Consider the following 25,526-nt stretch of genomic DNA (forward strand, 5'->3'; position numbering starts at 1 on the left):
CATATGTCCTACCACAATCCGGGGGGTTCCAGTGCACATCCATGAATCCCGGCGGGAAAGGAAAAACCATCTATCCCTGGGCTAGATGATGATGTGGTATTGAAGGACAGGGTGGACAAAGAACTGTCCCTGATATTGCCCTACAGGGGGGTGCTATTCTGGCCCTGATAGCCTAACTACAGACCACCCGCCCTGATAAGAGCGACCCCGTCCGGAACCTTACCCTATATAAAAATGGCCCTAGTAAGCCCCTAGGCCCCTGACTTCCAGGTGATCACTATATAGATCTATGTGTTTTTGATTATAAAAGTATATTATAAGTATATCTCACCCCTCTGTATATAACACCTATCGATAGCACACCCTATATCAGTTCTTAAAAAGACTTTTGTGGCCCCCCTTAACAGCCTGTCCCTGCTCCACACAGCAACCTCTCCCTACACTGGCAAAACACTGAATGTAAAATGGCGGCCAGATCAGGTTTATTTAAAAGGTAGGGGGGTATGTCCATGTGCTGAAATGTCTCAATTTATCTGTCCTGTACCACCTGATGGATGTGTCATGGGTCAAAGTTCTTCAGAATGTAAAAGAATATGGCGGGCGCGAATATTGTCATATGTTCGCATGTTCGGCGAATCACGAACACGCAAAGTTCGCCACGAAACGACCACCGGGCGAACCGCAAGGCCATCTCTAACTACATGGCCTGAACAAAGATTGCAAGCTGTGCTGTAACCCTTACAGTTCATTGACTGTACTGCTACATAGAGATTTTTGCTCGTTCAATGGGTGTTACGGCCAAGATTGCCATGTATCTCCAACGAGTAGAAGAGTTGCTTAAAAAAACTGGAACTTGTTCTGAACATCATATTTCTCAGTGCAACAAATCTCCTGCTTCCCTCCACTGTCACAGACGGTGTACAGGAAACAAGACAAAGCAACATGCACAAACGACTGAGTGGATCCAAAGCTAAGGAACCAAAAGGGAGACCCCTGCACAAGACCTGAGACTATCCCTGGGTGCTCAGCCTATGCAAAGATCCGAAAGGTGGAGGTTTGCATATTCACGTACCTCGACTATATAACCCCTGAACACCCTACAATAGTGAGGGGACACGACCACCGACTCCCTACTCCAGACACGGAGGGAGTCAGGGTCACCTGGGATCCAGCAAACAGAAAATAACAGATAAATGTTCAGCACTTAACTTTGTAGCAGACAGGAAAACAAGGTCAGCATGCACACACACTCCAGGAGGAAGTATAAGCCGCCCAGCAATGCACCATGGGGAGGGATTTAAAGGGAAGCAATCAGTCCAACTCCATGACAGCTGAGAGAGGCTAACGAGATGAGAAACTGAACAGCACAACAAAGAGAACTCAAGGAGGAGGTTCTGAAAGGCCTCTGTCAGAGCTTCTCAGCTGTCTGGTTGTGACAGTACCCCTCCCTCTACGAGTGGACTCCGGACACTCAGAGCCCACCTTCTCAGGATGGGACCTATGGAAAGCCCTGATGAGACGAGAGGCCTTAATGTCCGTCACTGGGACCCACATCCTCTCCTCAGGACCATAACCCTCCCAATGAACAAGGTACTGAAGAGAACCGCAAACAAGATGAGAATCCACAATTCTAGAGACCTGAAATTCAAGATTCCCATCAACCATAATCGGAGGAGGAGGCAAAGGCGAGGGTACAATGGGTTGAACATAAGGTTTCAATAAGGACTTATGAAAAACATTATGGATCTTCCAAGTCTGAGGAAGATCAAGACGGTAGGCAACAGGATTGATGACAGACAGGATTTTGTAAGGCTTAATAAACCTAGGACCCAACTTCCAGGAGGGAACCTTCAATTTGATATTCTTGGTAGACAACCACACCAGATCACCAACATTCAGATCCGGACCAAGCACACGTCTCTTATCTGCCACACGCTTATATCTCTCACTCATGCTCTTTAGATTATCCTGAATCTTTTGCCAAATAGATGACAAAGACGAGGAGAATCTGTCCTCATCAGGTAAACCAGAAGACCCCTCTCCCGAAAAAGTCCCAAACTGCGGATGAAACCCATATGCACCAAAAAATGGCGACTTATCAGAGGACTCCTGATGACGGTTATTTAAAGCAAACTCAGCAAGGGACAATAAAGAACACCAATCCTCTTGATTCTCTGCCACAAAACAGCACAGATATGTCTCCAGATTCTGATTGACGCGCTCTGTCTGGCCATTCGACTGAGGGTGGAAAGCAGAAGAGAATGACAACCGAACCCCCAAACGAGAACAGAAAGCCTTCCAGAATCTGGAAACAAACTGCGTGCCCCTATCAGAGACTATGTCTGAAGGAATACCGTGCAATTTGACAATGTGATCAATAAATGCCTGCGCCAGCGTCTTAGCATTGGGCAAACCAGGAAAAGGGATGAAATGCACCATTTTGCTAAAACGGTCCACCACCACCAGAATCACAGTCTTCCCCGAGGAACGAGGCAGGTCCGTGATAAAGTCCATGGACAGATGTGTCCAAGGACGGGAAGGAATGGGTAAGGGAAGGAGAGGACCTGATGGCCGTGAATGAGGGACTTTAGCACGAGCGCAAGTCTCGCAGGCTGCCACAAAACCCTCAACCGACTTACGAAGCGCAGGCCACCAGAATCTCCGAGCGATGAGATCCAGTGTGGCTCTTGCCCCCGGGTGCCCAGCAAGGACCTGTATCGTGGTGTTCCTTAAAAATCTTGTGTCTTAAAGCGAGAGGCACAAACAACCTCCCAGGAGGACAAAGATCAGGAGCCTCTGACTGGGCTGCCTGCACCTCTGCCTCCAATTCAGAAAAAAGAGCAGAGACCACCACACCTTCAGCCAAAATGGGACCCGGGTCTTCAAAATTCCCGCCTCCCGGAAAACAACGTGACAGAGCATCTGCCTTCACATTCTTAACTCCAGGGCGGAACGTGACCACAAAATTAAACCTAGAAAAGAACAACGACCATCTGGCCTGTCTCGGGTTCAGACGCTTGGCTGACTCCAAGTAGGCCAGATTTTTATGGTCAGTAAATACGGTAATAGGGTGTCTGGCTCCCTCTAGCTAATGGCGCCATTCCTCAAAAGCCAACTTGATGGCCAACAATTCCCTATCTCCCACATCGTAATTTCTCTCTGCGGAGGAGAGTTTTTTCGAGAAAAAGGCACACGGTCGCCATTTGGCAGGAGAGGAACCCTGAGACAAGACCGCCCCCACACCCACCTCAGAAGCATCAACCTCAACTATGAAGGGTAAAGAAATATCAGGTTGCACCAAGATGGGAGCGGAAGCAAAACTCTCCTTGATATTAGAAAAAGCCTTACGCGCCTCTACTGACCAAGAAGAAAAATCTACCCCCTTTCTGGTCATATCAGTGAGTGGTTTAACAATAGAGGAATAATTCAAAATAAACTTCCTGTAATAATTGGCAAAGCCCAAAAAACGCATCAGCGCCTTCTGATTCTCAGGAAGCTCCCACTCAAGCACAGCGCGGACCTTCTCGGGGTCCATGCGAAAACCAGAAGCGGAGAGAAGAAACCCCAGAAATTGAATTTCTGGAACCGCAAACACACATTTTTCCAGTTTCGCATATAATTTATTCTCCCGCAGGATGAGCAAGACCTGACGTAAATGTTCCTTATGAGTTTTGAAATCAGGAGAAAAAATCAAAATGTCATCCAAATACACTAATACAAATTTTCCCATCAAATGATAAAAAATGCTGTTCATGAAATGCTGAAAAACGGCTGGGGCATTCATCAAACCAAAAGGCATAACCAAATTCTCAAAATAGCCCTCAGGAGTATTGAAGGCCGTCTTCCATTTGTCTCCTTCTCTGACCCTGACCAGGTTGTATGCCCCTCTTAGATCTAATTTGGAAAAGACTTTAGCCCCAACAACCTGGTTAAACAGGTCCGGGATCAGAGGAAGCGGATAAGGGTCACAAATAGTGATACTGTTCAGCTCCCTGAAATCCAGACAAGGTCTTAAAGAACCATCTTTTTTCTTAACAAAGAAAAAACCAGCGGCAACAGGTGACTTCGAGGGTCGTATGTGTCCTTTTCTCAGACTCTCAGAGATATAAGCACGCATAGCGATCCTCTCAGGTTGGGAAAGATTGTATAAACGAGATTTAGGCAGTTTGGCGCCTGGGATGAGATTAATAGGGCAATCGTACTCCCTGTGCGGGGGCAAATCCTGAACTCCACTCTCAGAGAAGACATCCGAAAATTCAGAGAGAAAAGATGGTACAGTCTTAGTAGCAACCTCAGAAACAGATGTCGTGAGGCAATTCTCTCTGCAAAAGTCACTCCTAACCATTTATTTGCCTCGCTTGCCAATCAATGGTGGGGTTATGTTTAGTGAGCCAGGGTAGCCCCAACACTAGAGGGGTAGGTAATCCGCTAAGGACGAAACATGACACATCCTCAACATGAGCATCACTCACAATTAAACGGATATTGTGAACTATGCCCTTTAATGATTTCTGAGAAAGTGGAGCGGAATCAATAGCAAAAACCGGAATATCCCTTCCCAAAGTGCGCACCTGGAAACCATGAGTTATCGCAAATTGATTATCAATGAGATTGACAGCTGCTCCACTATCCACAAAAATCTCACAAAAAATGTTCTTGCTCTCTAGCGCCACCCTAGCCGGCAGGACAAAACGGGAACTACAAGCAAACGGAAAACCTTCAATTTCCGCCTCAACCCTGCCAATAGTAACAGACGGAACATTTTTAAAAGATTTTTTCCTGTTTGTTTCTTTATTACTCCCAGAAAACTGCCTGAATCTCCTAGAGGGACAAATATTTGCCAAATGATTTATACCTCCACAACAAAAACAAACCCTCCCATGCGAGCTGAATCTTCTATTGTCAGAAGCAATCAACCCCAGCTGCATGGGCTCCTGCTCAGAAGGGGCTGACAGCGACTGAGACCCCTGCGCACAGAATGGGACCGCTGCACTGTCCTGGGACTGAGTATGACAGGAAGGGGACATCTCTCCTCTCTCTCTAAGACGCCTGTCAATACGAACGGCCTGAGACATAGCAGAGTCCAAAGAAATAGGCCTCTCATGAAAGGCAAATGCATCTTTCAATCCCTCTGAAAGACCATGGCAAAATTGACTTCGGAGTGCAGCATCATTCCAACCAGTATCAACTGCCCATCTCCGAAATTCTGAGCAGTATATTTCTGCGGATTGTTTACCCTGGCATAATAGACGTAGTCTAGACTCAGCCAGAGCAATACGATCCGGATCATCATATATCTGACCCAGGGCTAAAAAGTATTCATCCACTAAACGGAGAGGCCGTGCCCCCTCCGGCAGCGAGAAGGCCCAGGACTGAGCGTTACCTCTGAGCAGCGATATAATGATCCCCACCCTCCGTTCCTCATCACCAGAGGAATGGAGAAGAAGGCGAAAATGGAGTTTGCAAGCCTCTCTAAAACGCACAAAATTCTCACTACCCCCGGAGAACGTATCCGGGAGCGAGATCTTAGGCTCAGAACAAACTCCATGAACGCAAGCTGAACCGGTCACTTGAAGCTGAGAAAAAGTCTTACGGAGATCAGCTACCTCCAATGAAAGACCCTGGAAGCGTTCAGCCAAAAGTGAAACCGGATCCATGCTTGAGACGGTTTTGGCGGCTTATAATGTCACGGACGGTGTACAGGAAACAAGACAAAGCAACATGCACAAACGACTGAGTGGATCCAAAGCTAAGGAACCAAAAGGGAGACCCCTGCACAAGACCTGAGACTATCCCTGGCTGCTCAGCCTATGCAAAGATCCGAAAGGTGGAGGTTTGCATATCCACGTACCTCGACTATATAACCCCTGAACACCCTACAATAGTGAGGGGACACGACCACCGACTCCCTACTCCAGACACGGAGGGAGTCAGGGTCACCTGGGATCCAGCAAACAGAAAATAACAGATAAATGTTCAGCACTTAACTTTGTAGCAGACAGGAAAACAAGGTCAGCATGCACACACACTCCAGGAGGAAGTATAAGCCGCCCAGCAATGCACCATGGGGAGGGATTTAAAGGGAAGCAATCAGTCCAACTCCATGACAGCTGAGAGAGGCTAACGAGATGAGAAACTGAACAGCACAACAAAGAGAACTCAAGGAAGAGGTTCTGAAAGGCCTCTGCCAGAGCTTCTCAGCTGTCTGGTTGTGACATCCACATATTAGAAAACTGGCTTTTTGTAGCCACCACTAGGGAGAGCTCATTGCATAGGACTCATAGCTCCACCCATGGTAGGAAGTTCGGGCCCTGTAGCAGTCGCATGGTCTGCTTCCATGAACGGTATGACACTGTAACTTTATTATTTCAGAAGACCCAGGTAACTCCGTTCCCCAGCTCATAATATACAGATGGTTTACTTGTAGCAAATACTCTTTCTTCACCGCCTCTATTTTCTGTTGACTTTAAAGTACAGAAAAAAAAAAAATTAGGACTTCTAATGACAAAGTTTAAAAAGGTTAATGTGTTTGGTAATAGTTGCCGCAAAGATGGAGGTTATAACCGTTATTGAATTACATTATACTGCAGGTCAGAAGAAAAAAAGCAGCATGTTCCATTAATAGACATTAATGCCGTAGTCAGCATAAGCTTATTCATGTTCTAAAGAAGACAAAAAAAATGCAATTAACCCCAGTTCACAAGACTGTGTCTTCCACCGATCCAGCGTCATGGGCAGAGCCGGTTTATAGAGCAATTAGAAGATTTGTTTATTTGAATCTAATCAGCTGAGCTGTTTAATATTAAGCATGGAAATTATTGAAGGACTGCTTTTATGTCTTCACATCTCCATGTTCCTCCAGGTGCTCCACTGCACATTCGCTTCCGTAGAATTTATTTATTTTTTTCCGCAGCAAATGAAAAGTTTAAGAGGAACGCCATAAGACGGCGGAAAATTATTCTTATTGTTTGTTTGCTCTTTAACTCGATGGGATAAAGGCGCTGAGGAAATTGTTGACAGGGAAGAATAATACCGGGAAGTAAAATATTTGATTCATAAGCCATTCCACTGCTAAAATTTGAGGCATCTGTCAGTAAGTCATTTTAAGTATGGAAATGTCATTCCTAGTCAATTATCTGTGTTTCCTTTGATTTTAATGTCTCATTTGCCTGGTTTTCAAGCTGCTGTTATGCTGATGAATGGCTATTTCACTTATGCTGTAAGAATACAATTTCACTTTCTTGACAATAATGTCAAGCATCTATCAAAAAAAATTGCAATGATTGAAGAAGTTTACAGATATAGATCAAATCGGCATTTTTTTTTTAGCAAACGTGACTGTGTTCGTTTATTTTTTTATGGGTTGGTTACCATAAAAGAGGCGCAGTGTAATCTATTACAGTAATGGCATCAGACATGCAAGTAAAATCTAAGAGCGGCTTTAATAAATAAGAAACAAACTAGCGGGATAGATTTAGGAGGTATTCAATTGACGGTGGTGCAGTGGGTGGGCTGGTAAGAGTTCCTAGTATCAGAACCCCTCACCACCTCCCACCTTCTCCCAGTCAGTCCAAGAGAAAACATTGGGAGGGGGGCTTACTGGATGTGAGTTCAAAGGAATCTGTATACAGCCTAATGCAGTGAGCTCCCTCTAGTGGCAGCTACAGGCAAGTCCATCTTACTATATATGGCTGTCTGAAGGCAAGTGAGGTGTCACGGTCTCTCCAGTGACAGGGGTCAGGAGATCTAAGAGACAGGCTGCATGTGATGTTATCTGACAGTCCCTTTGGTTTCACTTTGTTCAATGTTGTTGCCAGTCATGACCACACCTCTTGTCTCAGGTATAGATTAAGTGGTCACTCCAACTCCTATTTAGTCGGACCTCACCCATCATGCTATGCGGTTGATAGCTCCTTTTGGATGTTGGAAGTGCTGGTGTTGGTTCTCCTCTAAGTTCCTGCTTGTCTGCATACTTCGGAGTTAAGTGTCTTTCCTTTATTTCTTGTTTGTTGTATTTCCCCTACCTTTTTGATATTAGGCCTGAGGGGGTCTCCTGTTCCTTCAGCCATCCGTTATCCTGACACTATCTCCAGGGCCCTGTTAGGGTGAGATAGGGCTTATGTTCCTGTGTATGAACATTCCTACCATCAAGGTCTGTTCATACTGTCAATGGTCAGGGCTCGGATTAAGTTCCCACACCACGCCGTGACATGGGGAATCTGGAGCTTTGTATTAGCAAATTGGAGCTAAGTAAAGAATTTCAGACCCATTATAGGCACATGTCCTGCCGAGACCGCCACTTTTAACTACTTCAAAATTGTAAACTAAATAATAACAAAAGCTATGTTATTGCATGCCAACGTGTTAAGCCGTTGCCCACCCTATAACTCTAAAGATATCAGATATAAACTTATCACCAGTCCAGAGTATCATATTTAATGTATATTAGGTATTAATGGCTGTCACTCCAGACCAGTGGTCCCCAACCATGTTTGTGCCAGGTACCGGTTGCACACAAAACTATTTTCTCGCTGACAGGGCCCCCACTCTTTATTTATAGTGTTCCTCCCAGTAGTGCTTCATTATATATAGTGTCCCCCAGTAGTTCTTCATTATATATAGTGCTCCCCACAGTAGTGCCTCATATATATATATATATATATATATATATATATATATATTGTGGGGATCCGCTCTGGTAGGCAGTGGTAGCGAGTGCAGTATAGAGGCAACACAGAATGGTCTTGGTGTAAAATACGATGCTTTGTTTATTCACACGGTGCATATTTGTGAAAGACGGTGCAGGTCATAGGGAGGGTGGTCACACACAACAGCAAAATAATAGTTCAAACACAGCAAGTCCCTGCTGCAGGCTACTTGAGGCCTGTTTCAGTCACATAAAGCAAAGTCTATTTAAAGCCAGGAGTAATGTCACCTTTTTCTCCTTGGTGAAGTAAGTCCATGGGTCCTGCTTCTAGCCACAGGACACGGATCCCTCCTGGTTTCAGCTGCAGGATCCTGCACAGTCCTCCACAGGCCTCAGCACACAGCCCAGCTCACCTCCACTTCTCACTCTCACAGCCAGAGAACACAGAAGCTCCACATTGCATACCACACCCTTGTTGCTGGTCAGGTTTTAACCCATCCCTGCAAAACCTGGCCTGGACCGTGGGGAGACAGGCACCCGCCCGCATATCTGCCTGCTCCCAATAAGAGCCGGCCCGGATCCGCTGTGTTAACAGCATAACCGCTGCAAAATGCACTTTTCTGGCTCTTACTCCACCGGGACCAGGACCCCCGGTGGCACGTACCTCCCGTCTACTACCACCCCAGGTACTCTCCTACAATATATATAGTGCCTCTGTAGTGTTCACAAGGAAAAAAATAAAAAGAGCAAAATACTCACCTCCATTCAGCTGTCTGTGATGCAGGCCTCCTCCAGCCTGCGGCCTTGGCGTTACTGTACAGGCAGTCCCAACCTCCTGCAAGTGGTCTCCAAAGACTTGATGACGTTGTCATGCTGCCGCTGACCCACCACAGGTGGTTGCGATTATGTCATCATCGCAACCATTCTGCACCTTAGCACTGCCTCATAGGCTTCAGGCCTAGCCAAAAATTCCTGTCCCCTCTGTTTAACACCGGCACTCCCCGTGAACCAGTACCAGATGATGGTCCGATGGCTGGGAACCGCTGCTTTAGACCATTGAAAGTATGGCTAGAATATTAATCCCTAATCTTATGTACATTATGTACATTCTTATGTACTTTATTTATCAGGCAAATTTGCAGGCACATACCCTAATGAAACAGTAGGCTTATTATATTCTATGAGGAAACTCGATCAGTATCATTTAGTTCAATGGGACCTTAAACTAGTACTGGCCAAATTTTTATAATTAGCAAGGTGTGTACCAACCTTTTTGAGCCTAGATGATCTATTTTTGATGCCACTGTATATATTTTCTTTTGTTTATATAGGGCCAACGTATTCCACAGTGACGTACAAAGATTGACATTACTCACAGTCTTTGTCATTAGTGGGGTTCATACTCAGATACACCGATACAATAGCACAGGGTCAGTTTTATAGAAAATTGGACCCTAGGCATCTAGCAATGTGGAGCCCCAAATCCCACCCTTATCCACAATTTTTAGACAGATTATTTTATTTTTTTTAAAATAGAACATAATATCCAAATTCTATCAAGAATAACACATATAACATGTTTTTTCCTCTGTGTTGCTCTACATATACCAGTCAATATGTTGGGCCTTAACATATGCCAAAATATTCTCCTTTTGGTATCCACTGGACAGGTAGTTTTTTTTTTCAGCTGTATTTGAAAGTATAGTCTGCTATAGTTCCCTATAAAGAGGCAACCCACAAAAATTCATACTCCCTGGGGCATGTTTTTTTCATATAGGTGACATGTGGCACTGTATATATGACGGCATATATTGGGAGTATTTTCCAACAGATATTTCCAACATGCACTGCAGTATGAACAAAGCCTAACTAGCTGCCGATTGCTAATTTAGATAATGCTGGGATTTCCTCCTTCCTGTGGCAGAGCTGCTTGATTTAGTGTATGGACACAGAGTCATCCACTTGTTGGGGGAAGAAAAATGTGCCCATGAATAGTACAGGCAGTAGGATTTTTAGGCTTTATTGGTTGAGATTTACAATTAGGGGATTTTTAAAAGATTGTTTTGCAGGGCTTTTGGAAAATGTATCAAAAGGTTCATGTTTTTTGCTCAATAAATTTGGTGAATGCATATTATTACCTCTTCTGCACTCTGCTACTGTCTTTATTGGTATAACCTCATGTCATTTTATGCATTTATTCCAGGTCTTCCACACTGTACATTTCTAATGTTATGTAACTGTTCATGTAATGTGCCTGGTTCACCAGCAGGTGGCAGCAAATATGGCAGAGCTGTACTTAGGTAGAATGGAGCTTTACATTCCATTGTAACCCCCTCCCCCCCTCTGTGGAGAAGTGGGCTAGCCCTATTTTCTGCAGGAAGGGTGAGGACCAGTTTAAGTTAGTCTAGCTTACCCCCTGCTAGGGGAAGGAGGGTGTGCTGGGCACGTCTCTGCTGGATGTGCTCAGGACAAGCCAAGCCAGCCAGAACACCTTCAGCTCTGCTGGATGTGGAGGCCACAGCTTAAGCCTCAGGAGCAAGGAGGAGAGTTCCCTGGCATAACCTAGAGACAGACCATACAGAAAGAAGTTGCAGCATAAAGAAGAAGCTAAGTTATACAGCAAGCCTGCCTCTCAGAGAGCAATAGATGTAGTAGAGATGAGTTTGCCTGCCAGAGTTTTAATGCTAAAGCCTGCTGGGACCAAGACCAAGTCTGGAAACCATTTTGGAGAAACGTTTATGCAAAGTAAAGCTGCTGTTCAATTTCATCACAAGGTCTGGACTCAAGTTATTCTTTCATCCCTCAATTATTCCTCCTATTTATTGCTTCAGAGCCAAAGCCTGGGGTCCAGCGGTATCCAGGTAGGAGCACCGTAACCTACATTAAGAGACATTTTAGGCCGCACTATACCACTCGGCATTCCTACACCTGGGTCGCGTTATAGAGTGCCCTAGGAGGAGGAGCCTGTTGCATTATATCTAAGGGAGTCATTTAACATTAGGGTAATATTTCAGTCATTTTTAGGAGTGTCTGATGTTGGTTATATAATTTTTTTTTTTTTTGTGACAAATTTAAGAAATGCCATATGCCAATTCATAATTTTGGTGGTCGGTTTCCCTGCAATACTTACGATAATGGATCCACCAGTTTCTATGTCACCAGGGGACTGGAGTAGACTTGACTTGGGAGTGCTGGTCTAACTTAGTTTCTTGTATTGCACACTTGTGGCAGTGGTTGCCTCCATTTGGACAGTGCGCTCCTACCCATCTGTCCGAGGTTTTTAATTAGAGCTTAGTATAGCTGGCTCCTACATTGCCCAGAATTTTGTAGGCCAAGGCCCAGGAGCGGAAAATCCAATGTTGTAGGTTCCAATGTAAAGGAGCCACCAGCCTTTTGTAGATGGGCCCAACACAATTTTGATTAAAAAAATGTGTGAAAAGAGCTTCAAATGTTAATGTATAACAAGTATAACACTAATGCAATTCAGAATAAACCGTGTTTCCAATGTCTGTGTATGTCTTCGCACATGGAGCAGTGTACTGCTGCCAGAGAAATTCGCTTTGTGACAAATTACTTTGTTGCAAAGTGCATTTCTTCATAAGTAGGGGGCGCAATGACGGGGAATGGTGATTGTGCCACCCCCGTCATTGAACCACTCAAATGCCGCGTTCATTGCTTATTGCGGCATCTGAGATTTAAAAATGTGGGCTTACACGGGGTTAATCGGTTAAAAAAAAAATCACCTTATCCATTTGAGTGGGAAGAGACCACCACAGGGATCTTGATTGCGTACTATGTCACCGCGCACGAGATTTGCATGGGATCTTCAATCAAAATGGCAGCGGCGGCCTTAAATGGATAAGGGGAGCATGATTTATTTTTTTACCGCCATTTCAGGAAAAATTGATTCGTTACCACTAGTGTTCAGCGAATTGGAGTCCACAAAGTGGACTACAATCCGAATTTTAGGAAAAATATTATTCGCCGCGAAGCCGAATTTCCTTGTGCTTCGTGGTAGAGAATCAATTTCCCTGAATAGTGGTAAATTTGTTTTTTTTAAATCATACTTACCTCCTCTCCATTTGATCGTAAAAAGCCAGCTACCGCCATCTTGATTGAAGATCTTGCACAAAATCACATGCGCGGTGACGTGCAATGGAGTATATTGATTACATTGTGGAGGTCATGTCATTCCTTCTAAACCACAATAATTCTTGCTTTGATTCTAAGTTTTATGTGCAAACTAGAGGCGTGTCTATGGGGGTGAAATTTTCGCCTTCCCTTGCTAACTTAACCATACTGGGAGGAGCAGTTTTTCTTCTCAGAGAATAACCAATATTCGGGGGATACTGTCTGGTATGGCAGATATATCGATGACTTGCTGCTCATTTGGAACGGTGATGTATCTGCCTTAATGGACTTTGTGAACTACGCCAATAATAATTCATACGGCTTGAAATTCACCCACCATATGGATATGAAAACAGTGTGTTTTCTAGATCTGAGGCTGCCTGGAATTATAGATCAGTATATATGTACCGAGACTTACCGCAAAGTCGTCTCTGGAAGTACTATTTTAAGCAACCAGTCACCACCCTATCCACTCAATAAAAGCCATACCGGTGAGTTTATCCGGGCGCGCAGGAATTCCAGTGCTGTGGACGCATTCCATAATGAATGTTGGATAATATGGGATCGCCTGAAGCATTGGGGTTACGCCAATTGGATGTTATCCAGGGCCTGAAATATTGCACAAAGGAAGGATAGAAGGGATTTACTTTTTAAATCGAAAGGGAAAGTACCAGTCACAATGGAAACAGGGAATACGGAGAAACCTACCCTTGTACTTACTTATAGTAGACAGTTCCCCCAAGTAGAACGGGCCGTACGTAAATGTCTCCCGATTCTATATGAGGACAGTATTTTAAATGATATACTCAGGAATGGATGCAGGATTGTATCTAGGAGACCGAGCACATTAGGAAATAGTTTTTTTTCCCGCAACCACACCCCTAGGTCGGATACCTATATAAAATACCAAGGTTTCACCAGATGTGGGACGCATCCCTGTAAGACATGTAACTTTTCTCAACCAACTAAGGTTTTTGATAATGCTATGCACGCAGAAAGTTTTTCTATTAAAAGTTATATTAACTGTAATACGGAGGGGGTGGTTTATGTAATCAAATGCATCACTTGTGATATTATGTATATTGGAAGTACGAGCAGGAAATTGAAAGCTAGACTTCGTGAGCATTTGAATTATATTACCAACCCCCATGCTACGGGGGTTTCTAATGCGGCTAATCATTTTATTAATAAGCACAATAGGAGGACGGATAGTTTCCGTACCTATGCTTTTGACAAAGTGTCCATGCCACCAAGAAGTGGTGATTAGAAGCATAAAATCCTCCTACGTGAAGCATATTGGATCCTGAAACTAAACACCCGGGTTCCTATGGGACTTAATTTAAAAAAGGAACTTACCGTATGTACTTATATAAACATTAGGTCAATAAGTCAATATATGTAATAATAGTGACATGAGTTGAGGCAGGTGCAGTATTTTCTTAATATATATATTTTATTTTAATAAAAATGTTTTTAACTTTTTTTTTATCCACAAATTCATCATGTATAAGTGAAGGATCACGAAGCAAAGCTATTTTGACCACTTGGACTAGCTACCATTAACCTATAACTCATTATTATTAATTTTAAGGTGTTTTAACTATTTTTGTATAATGGAGTAGGGTGTCTGTTCACACCATGCGGTTTTTGGATCCGGTATGAGGCGCTGTTCCTTATGTGTCAGCAGGTATATATTCCTCTCTCTGTGATATTTTGATGGATTCTGCTGCATGCATGCTTTGGCGAAATGTATTTTAGTATTCAACATTTAAATGTGGGTGAAGCTTGGTGAATTTGAACATGACAAGTGGTCTATGGTGTGCAGTCCGGCCTGGGGGGTGTTGTCTCCACCCTTCAATTTTTCCCCCCTCCCCTTTCCCTCCCAATGGGGGATGGTGACTATTTCACCCCAGTAGCCGGACAACACATCAGGTTATGTGTAAGAACTGCTAAGTTCGAAACATCCTAACCGGGCGGTGGACGGAGCTGATGTCTGTATAGCTGCATTTTAACCGAAGACAAATAAAGATAACGGCAACATATACAACCCTGGATGCCAGAACTTATTTTCTGTGTTTGCACAAAGGACTTGTCCGGTCTGTTCCGCGCAGTAGGGTCGTATGGTGAGATGGAATGTAATCTGTTTATTGACATTGAGATGTTACTTCACTTTGTCCAGCACCTCTTTACCAGTTTGGCAACTTTTTTATTTTTTTTAAACATTGACGAATCTGGATTCAATTAGTTTGACGGGCTAACCATGCCTAATTTCCCAACCGAAGTGAGTGGTGTAAAAATGCAAAATACAGCATTTTCTTTTTTTTTTGTCCAAAAAATTGCAATGCCTTATATTTCTACTTTTGAAGGCAGAATTCTGGAGTGCAGGGCTTGATAAATTCCCACCTTTATGCTGTTACAACCCCTTTTATGTCCTAAAATTAATTTACTTCCGAGAGCTTTCTCCACACTATCTCTTCACAAACATATAGAAACCGTAAAAGCTACACATCACTCATTTTCCCGGCACAGTGAAGGATGATGAATGATATTATTTCTTACAGTAATGCTGGAAGTGAAGTATTGACAGGTGGCTTTATACGGATTGATATGTCGATATTGAGGAGAAATACAGAATGATTCATACAAAATAGAATTGGTTTGTTCTTTCAAGCATAGCGCTACCTGAGTAAGGGATTCTCACACCATTTGTTCTAAAGAACTAAACTCTGCTCCCTGTTTCCAGATGAAAAGAATTCAATAATCTGCTGCACAGAAATTAAAAACAAAAAAAAACAGCTATAAAACTGGAAAAAAACATTTCAGACTTGATGTTATGTTTTTATTGGTAAACTCATGTTGCAGCCAAAAAAATTGCTGCTAAGACTTGTAAAAAAAGATATAAATAAACCAGACATCGTTTTTTTTACAGAGAAGTAAATGCAATCAGCTCACAGCCTTTGTTAGTTGCACGGATCCTTAGGAGAAGCAAATCCACTGTAGAAACACAATAGCGGGTCCAGCACTCGGGTCTTGATTAAAACCTCTTTCACACGGGCGTCATGGTTTTGGGCTGGATAAGATGCGGGTACGTCATGGGAAAATGCGCGATTTTTCCGAACGAGTGCAAAACATTTTAATGCATTTTGCACGTGCATGAGAAAAATCGCCAGAAGTTCACAGAAGTTCGGGTTTGGGATCGGTGTTGTGTAGATTGTATTATTTTCCCTTATAACATGGTTTTAAGGGAAAATAACAGCATTCTTAATGCAGAATGCATAGTACAATAGGGCTGGAAGGGTTAAAAAAAATATATCATAATTTAACTCACCTTAATCCACTTGTTCGCACAGCCCGGCTTCTCTTCTTTCTTCAGGACCTGGGTAAAGGACCTTTGATAACATCACTGCGCTCATCACATGATCCATCACCATGGTGATGGATCATGTGACGGACCATGTGATGAGCGCAGTGACGTCACCACAGGTCCTTCTCCAACTGCACAGCTGCGCGAACAAGTGAATTAAGGTGAGTTAAATTATTTGGATTTTTTTTTAACCCCTCCAGCCCTATTTTACTAAGCATTCTGCATTAAGAATGCTATTATTTTCCCTTATAACCATGTTATAAGGGAAAATAATTAAGATTGGGTCCGCATCCCGATCGTCTCCTAGCAACAGTGCGTTAAAATCGCACCGAATCAGCACTTGTTTGCGGATGCTTGCGATTTTCACGCAGCCCCATTCACTTCTATGGGGCCTGCGTTGCGTGAAAAACACACAAAGTAGAGCATGCTGCGATTTTCATGCAACGCACAAGTGATGCGTGAAAATCACCGCTCATGTGCACAGCCCCATAGAAATGAATGGGTCCGAATTCAGTGCGGGTGCAATGCGTTCACCTCACACATTGCACCCGCGCAGAAATCTCACCCGTGTGAAAGAGGCATAAATCTTTTATTTCTATTATTTATTTTTTTAAGTCCAAAATAACAGGCCATTCCACAGGGGTGGTAGGGGTCGGGCAGGTGGACCAGGCCAGAGTCTAAGTGGGAAGTTGGAGAAGGTGCGTGCAATTACATCAAAGGACGCACCAGCGTTAATTGAGTGGCTCACTCAGCCTTCCGCTTCTGCACCCTCCTCATCCTCTATGTCTGCACCCTCCTCACTCTCTGCTGTGTGCACCCCCAAATACACTACCTCCACCACCACCATAGCCCCTCCACTAGAGTCAGAGGAACTATTTAACCATCCATTCCAAGACCTTACCGATGCACAGCCATTTTTGGCATCGGATCAGGAAGAGGAGGTAGCAACGGCTGTGACCCAGCTGTCTGACTACAGTACCCAGATCAGCCCGAGGACAGAGGTCCCCGCTGTTGCTGCCTACTGCGAGAACTCTAATGTCAGTGGTGGTGAAGGTGACAATAATGACGTGTCAATGGATGTCACATGGGTGCCTAGAAGAGAAAAAGAGGAGGGGAGTTCAGAGGGAGAGACAGAGCAGCAGATAGGGGTAGAAGGAAAAGAATCAGGCAGAATTTGCAGTGCACAGGAGGCAAAAAGCAGACTGCAAATGTATCTGGAGAGAGCCATCCACCATGCACAGTCACATCTTGGCTCCCAGGACGCCGGCACATGGCTCCGCAGTGTGGGCCCTTTTTAACGTGTCATCTGCTGACAATAGTGTTGCCATCTGCAGCCTGTGCTGCCAACGCATGAGTCACAGTAAGACCAACACTTTCCTAGGGATGACCGCCTTAAGGAGGCACCTGGCCTACCATCCCTGAGCCCAGTGGGAGCAATGCCATCAGAACTCACAAAGCCACACTCCAGGTGCTCCACGTCCTCCCTCTTCTCCTTCTCCTCTCTCCTCCCATTTGTCCTCCACTCCACCTTCCACCGTGCCGTCGTTGCATTTATATGGCAAGAGGCAGGCTTTCATGGGCCAAATGTTCGAACGTAAAAAGTTGATGACACCGTTAAAACCCTCTTGCCCAACTGCTGACCGCCGGCTTGTTGGAACTGATAGCCCGCCAACTACTGCCATATAAACTGGTAGACTCGGAGGCCTTTAGAAAATTTGTGGCCATTGGCACACCACAATAGAATGTCCCCGGAAGGAAATATTTCTCACAGAAGGGCATCCCAGAGCTATATGTCCATGTTCGGCGGCAAGTGAATGTATCTCTGGCACACAGTGTTGGTGCCAAGATACATCTGACCGTAGACATGTGGTCTAGAAAACACGGGCAGGGAAGGTACATAACTTTTACTGCCCACTGGATGAACCTTCTGATGGCTGTCAAGCATGCAATCCGTAGTGTGGATTCAGTGTTACCGCCACGGATTGCATGCAGGCCTGCCTCTTCTTCTCCTCCTCCTACTCCATCCTCAGTCTTCTCCTTGGCTGACTCCTCCTTTTACACTTCCTCTGCCTCTTCCGCTGCACCCCCCCCCCCCAGCTCACCAGAACCTATTCAACGTGCCAGGTGAGACGTTGCCATGCCGTGCTGTGGCTGTTATGCCTGGAAGCCAAGAGTCACACCGGTCCTGCACTGCTTTCAGCTCTGCGGTCTCAGACATGCGGTCTTAAACATAAGTATTTGACATGTATTTGTACTGCAGTAAAATTGATATCCAGTGACCGTCTAATATACCTCCAGCCACATAATCACTTCATGTTTTCTGTCCAGTGAATGCCTAATGTTTAGGGCCTGTACTCCAGTGGTCTAAAATAAAATGTTTCTAGGCTCCAACAGGGCACATTTTTGACAGTTTTCCTTTAAGACGCATACAAATGGCCCCTGATTAAAATACATATTTTTTGTGGGAATTGTTGCCATTGACCCCCCTCTGGTATGTCACTGTCCATGTTGTGGGATGATTTGTGTACTTCTAGTAAGCATTTGGTGGCTGCATATATGACCTGAAGGTTTTTCAGGTTCGCCTGCCATTGAAGTGAATGGGGCCCACCGCCAACTTGAGGTTCGCAAACATTTCAAGTGACGAGTTTAATTAAAAAAAAATATTATAATCTCATATACAGTATAAGTCTAGGCACGGATAGACTTTACATTTCCCTTGTATTTCGAGTAGACTCTCACAAGGTACAGTAGTCTTAGAGAACAGAATAATGGTTTTAACATTTGTGCCCAAGAAAACCAATGTATCAAACTTTCTTATAATTTTTTTCTAAGATACTAAAGAATTCTCAAGTACCGACACTGCAGGACATTAATGTAGTCTGCTTGATATATTGACCGACTGCATCTAACCTGCATAGCAATTGTTAGTTCACGTCCGTATGTGAGCACTTGCTGGATTGTAAAATACTGTGCACCTTCCCAAAGAATAAAAATCGTTGTGTTTCTACTAGAGAGCTCGTGAGATCTTTTCACATTTCTCATTGTTCACACATTCAAAACATTTTAAGGTTGAATACTTAGAAAATTGCATATATCTCACTGAGGCAAGTGGTGAAAAATACATATTTTAATTAATTATTATTTGTACTGTTTGGGTTTTTGCATATATTTGATAGATACACATGGGGTTATTCTATAATATTAGTGCACTTTGAGCTTCAAATACCTTTCATATAGAGCTGAATGATAACTTTCTTGCTGCCTGCAGTGACCACTAGAGGGAGCTTACCGAAAACTGTGATATTTTGGAGTTTGATGTATTAACAGTATGTAGCAAGCTCATCAGCTCCCTCTAGTGGTGGTTTCAAATAGACAATATTTTATGATTTTACTCTATGTCTATGAAGGGGATTTGGAGCTCAGTATCTGAAAACTGCGATTGAGAGCACCATGAGGATCTGCCAAGCAATAAACCAGTGAAGAATTGTATATCTTTTTAAGCTGAAAAATATACTCAGCAAAGGTCATTCACTTTAAAACTAGGTTAGTATTAATCCATTGACTGTTGCACAAGTTAAAATAGTTATACTGCTATTTCTTAACTGCAATTCAATTCACTGTCAGTTGAGGGGGTGCAGACTGACTCCTGTGATGGGGCCCTTTTGTATTTTAGTTAAAGGGGTTGTCCAGATTCGGAGCTCAACCTGGACATATCCCCATCTTCCCCCACTCAGCCCCTCTGACATGAGCATCGTTTCATGCTCGGATGCTCTCCCTTGCCCTGCACTTAATCGCGCAGAGCAAGGGCTTCCCGTGATATACCGGGTTCTCCATAGGTAAGCTAGGTCGAGGGTTTCGCCTAGAGCAACGCTAAAGCCCGCCCATCAGTGCCGATGATCTCACCATGAACACTGCTAGGCAGAAGCCTCCACCTAGCAGTGAAAAATGTAACCAATTAAGCCATTGTCCTGTACGATACAGCATAGGGCAAGGGACAGAATCAAAGCATAAAATCAGAAGGGCCTGCCTGGGTGACACTGGGGATATTTCCGGGTTCAGCTCTGAACCCAGACAACCCCTTTAAGCCTCTGGTTTCTAGCTCTTGAAGGTCCCATGAATTATATGAAGTTGCACAGAGCTTCCCTAGCCAAAAATGTGCCTAAACCCAAGACGAGTCTGTCTTGGGGTTATACTTCCCTTCTTTTTGGTAACAAACCAATGTGAACTTTTGGGTTATGGTGACACATAGTAAAGTTCTATTTCATAAATTCATACTGACATGTAGAGATGGCCTTGCGGTTTGCCCGGCGGTCGTTTTGCGGCAAACTTTTCTTGTTCAAGATTCGCCGAACATGCGAACATATGGTGATGTTTGCATGCACCATATTCTTTTGCATTGCGCCGAACTTTGACCCATGACACATCAATCAGGTGGGACAGGGCAGCCAATTGAGATGTTGCAGCACATGGACAAACCCCCACCCTATAAAAGAACCCAATCTGGCAGCCATTTTACAGTCTGTGTTTTGCCAGTGTAGGGAGAGGTTGCTTTGTGGAGCAGGGACAGACTGTGAGGGACACCAAATGCTAGCTGATAGGTCCACAAAAGTCCTTTTAAGGACTGGTATAGGTGTGCTATCGATAGGTGTGACTTACTGAGGGGTGTGATATACTTATAATATACTTTACAACATAGAAAGTATATTACGTGTACCAATCCTACCGCGCCTGCAAAAATAGGTCAGTTTGAAGATTTATTGGTCACTTCAGATAAGAGATCATTCTCGCAGCCATCCCATTGAGAGCCGGCCTCCGGATCCAGCCTCAGGGAATGCCTAGACTAATAGGTGTCCGACTACATCGGGTTAATGGCAGATGTGGACGCTCTGAGAAGGGAGGGACCCCTGGACTACTGGGTGTGCAGGCTTGGCCTGTGGCCAGAGCAGGCACAATTTGCCATGGAACTCTTGGCTTGCCCCTCGTTTAGTGTTCTGTATAAGAAAGTTTCTTATAGGTGGCCAGTAGCGCCCCACTCTCTCTTCTCATGGTGTATCTACTTTGGATTCTTTACCCACAAACGGCACAGTGCCTGAAGAAGGTTGATCTTATCAGCCGAAAACGTTCGCACAAAAAGCCGCACTTTACTTGCATTCGAATAAACGAGATTTGCATTCAGCAAAACTCTTTTGGCTGTGATTTACAATATCTATTGATACGGGGCTGGGAACCCAATTCACAGCCGACCTTAAGCAGGAAGCAACAAAGTATTTTGTATTACGGTAACACTAAATCCACATGGGTGCCACGAGTTGCATGCTTGACAGCCGTCAGAAGGTTCACCCAGTGGGCAGTAAAAGTTATGTACCTTCCCTGCCCGTGTTTGCTGGACCACGTGTCTGTGGTCAGATGTATCTTGGTACCAACATTTTGTGCCAGGGATACATTCACTTGTTGCTGAACATGGCCATATAGCTTTGGGATGCCCTTCTGTGAGAAATATTTCCTTCCAGGGACCTTGCATTGCAGTGTGCCAATGGCCAAAAATTTTCTAAAGGCCTCCGAGTCCACCAGTTTATATGGCAGTAGATTGCGGGCTAGCAGTTTCCACAAGCCGGCTATTCGAACATTTGGGCCACGGAAGCCTACCTTTTGCCAGAGGAACACGATGACAGCACGGTGGAAGGTGGAGTGGAGGACAAATAGGAGGAGAGAGGAGAAGGAGAAGAGGCAGGATGTGGAACACCAGGAGTGTGGCTTTGTGGGTTCTGACGGCTTTGCTCCCATTGGGCTCGGTGATACAAGGCCAGGTGCCTTCTTAAGGCGGTTGTCTCTAGGTTAGTTTTGGGCTTACCGCGACTTATGCGTTCACAGCACAGGCTGCAGATGGCAACACTATTGTCAGCAGCTGACACGTTAAAAAAAGCCCACATTGAGGAGCCATGTGCCGGCGTCCTGGAAGTGCCAGATGTGACCGTGCATGGTGGATAGCTCGCTCCAGATACATTTGCAGTCTGCTTTTTGCCTCCTGTGCACTGCGAGTTCTGCCTGCTTCTTTTCCTTCTACCCCCTATCTGCTGCTCTGTCTATCCCTCTGAACTCCCCTCCTCTTTCTCTCAACTAGGCACCCACGTGACATCCATTGACACGTCATCATCGTCACCTTCACAATAATTGACATTAGAGATTTCGGTGTAGGCAGCAACAGCAAGGCTCCTTGGGCTGATCCGGGTACTGTCGTCAGAACGCTGGGTGGCAGCCGTTGCTACCTCCTCTTCCTCATCCGATGCCAAGAATAGCTGCGCATCGGTAAGGTCTGGGAATGGATGGAAAATAATTCCTCTGACTAGAGTGAAGGGGCTATGGTGGTGGTGTCTTTGGGGGTGTACACAGCAGAGAGTGAGGAGGGTGCAGATACAGAGGATGAGGAGGGTGCAGAAGCGGAAGGCTGAGTGAGCCACTCAACCAACTCTTGTGCATCCTTTGACGTAATCACACACACCTTCTCCAACTTCCGACTTAGGCTCCAGCCTGGTGCACCTGCCTGACCCCTACCACCCCTGCAGAATGGCCTGCCTATTCCTCTGCCTGTCATTTTCTAAAAGTCCCTATAGAAGAGCAGTATTTCTGGAAGCAGGCATATAAAACCCCTTAATGAGTATTTGCTTTAAGTAGGTATATCAAACCTAGAAAGTATATTATTGGTATATAACACCCCAGCCTCAATCAGTTTTTTTTGGGGGGGGGGGGGGCAACTGGTATATCACACCACTTACAATTAGTTGTTCCAATAGCGTTTGTCCCTCTGTATAGCTGCGGTATCTCAGCAGAACCTCATACAAATGCTGCACAATACAAATGCACTATATAGAAAGTATATTATAGGTATATCACACCACTGCCTCAATCAATTTTTTTGGGGGGGCAACAGGTAAATCACACCAGTTTCAATTAGTTGCTCCAATAGCGTTTGTCCCTCTGTATAGCTGCGGTATCTCAGCAGAACCGGACATAAATGCTGCACAATACAAATGCACTATAATATATTTTCCATGTTAGAAAGTATATTATAAGTATATCACACCTCTCAGTATGTCACACCTATCGATAGCACACCTATACCAGTCTTTAAAAGGACTTTTGTGGCCCTATTAGCTAGCGTTTGGTGTCTCTAAGAGTCTGTCCCTGCTCCACACAGCAACCTCTCCCTACACTGGCTAAAGACTTAATGTAAAATGGCTGCCAGATCGGGTTTATTTATAGGGTAGGGGGTATGTCCATGTGCTGAAACGTCTCAATTGGCTGTCCTGTCCCACCTGATGGATGTGTCATCATGGATCAAGGTTCGGCACAATGCAAAAGAATATAGCGCTGGCGGACATCGCCATATGTTTGCATGTTTGGTGAACCGCGATCGAGCAATGTTCACCACGAAACGACCGCTGGGCGTACCGCAAGGCCACGACCACGTGTAATTGAATTTCCTCATGCCAGTCCACACATATTCTCCACCACCAAGAACAAAGAATGGTCCTTGTCTTATGTATATACAGCGGCATAAAAGGCCTTTTCTGTCAGGTGAGTGCCTAATTTTTGGGGCCTCTACTCTAGTGGCCTACAGTAAAATTTTTATCCAGTGACCGCCTAATGTACCTCCAGACACATCATCACAAGTTATTTTCTGTCAGGTGAATGCCTAATTTTTTGGGCCTGTACTGGCCTACAGTAAAATTTTTAGCCAGTGACCGCCTAATGTACCTCCAGCCACATCATCACAAGTTATTTTCTGTCAGATGACTGCCTAATTTTTGGGGCCTGTACTAGCCTACTAGTGACATTTTTTAATTGTAGCCCGATTTTCTATTAATTCTTGTGGAACACCTACTCTCGGGGTGCATCAAATGGGACATGGTATCAAAAAACTAGTCCAGCAAGATCTGCCTTCGAAGAACCGTATGGCATTCCTTACCAAATTTTTGGTAAATGTGGTATTTTATTTATAAATAAAAATGACAATTTTTTACTCCATTTTACCAGTGTCATGAAGTACAGTATGTGACGGAAAAAAACTATCTCAGAATGGCCTGGATAAGTCAAAGCGTTTTAAAGTTATCAGCACATAAAGCGACACTGGTCAGATTTGCAAAAAATGGCCTGGTCCTTAAGGTAAAAATGAGCCCGGTCCCTAAGGGGTTAAAGGTGATCTCCCTGGCTGGTCAGTGCCCACTGTTTTGACAACCCGGGTGTATGTTGCGGTTTGTATTCTCCCAGACTTACCTGTGCATGACTTCTGCCTTCCTCGATTTATCTCTAGAGACTGCCTCTGGATTCCTCACCTTTGCTGAACAGTTTGTCTGGTGTATGACCTTGGATAGGACCCTAGAAATCCTGACTTCTCATCCCTAGGTACTACCACGGAGTAATACTGCGCATATGAACTTTGACCTGGTCACTGTCTGTCTCCTTGGTGTTTCCCTGCACAGGTTATTATTCGGGTTGGTTACCTGTATATGCTACTGGTTTGGACTGTACTCATAAATCCACTATTGTTCAACCTCTGTCTGATTGCTTGGGGTTCTGCACCATTACAGCCCTCGTGCACATTAAATGTCCCATTATAGAACAACATTGTACTTCTTTCTTGATGACTTTATGAAACATTCCTCCTCATAAAACCAGACAAGTCTCCTGTCATCAACATCTATAAAGTGAGATTTGACAGCATCGCAATACGATTACCCTATAGTACAATTTAATGGACTTGTTCTCTATGTGAAGTGACAAACACTGGTAAATCAATAGAGCATGAGCGATTAGTAGTTACAGCATTTCAGGTAGAGTCCAAGTAGCTTACATGTGTAAAATTAATATATAGACCTATCCAGACAGACCTGGGATAGTAAAGGTTAAGTGATGCATCTCAAACACCATCTTCCCTCAACTGAAATGTAAGCGGATAATGATATGCCTGCTTAGAGATTCACAAAAAGGGCAAGGTGATCAAAAGTACATATTAGCATAAATATGTTATGATGTGTTTAGTGCTAATTATCCTCTTCTCGATGAAACTGAAATACAGACATAAATAACATTAGGATAACGATTTTCCGAAAAAGGATAACAAGAAATCGTTAGTATGCAGAGGCCGTAGAAGGCAAAGGCAGCAGTCTAGGAAATCATCTATTATTAGGGTGCTTCCACACTTTTTGGGGGCCCTTTTTGGCTTATAAAAAAACGCCACAAAATTCATCCATTTTTAAAAAGAATTTGGGGTGGTGTTTTTTTTTTATATTCACATCATATTTTACTTGTGTTTTTTGTTCCTATAGAAAAATCTATGAGAAAATTCCTGAAAAAAATTATACGATTCTACTTGAATCAAAAACA

This window comes from Bufo gargarizans, chromosome 3, assembly GCF_014858855.1.
Source record: "Bufo gargarizans isolate SCDJY-AF-19 chromosome 3, ASM1485885v1, whole genome shotgun sequence".
Lineage (NCBI taxonomy): Eukaryota > Metazoa > Chordata > Amphibia > Anura > Bufonidae > Bufo > Bufo gargarizans.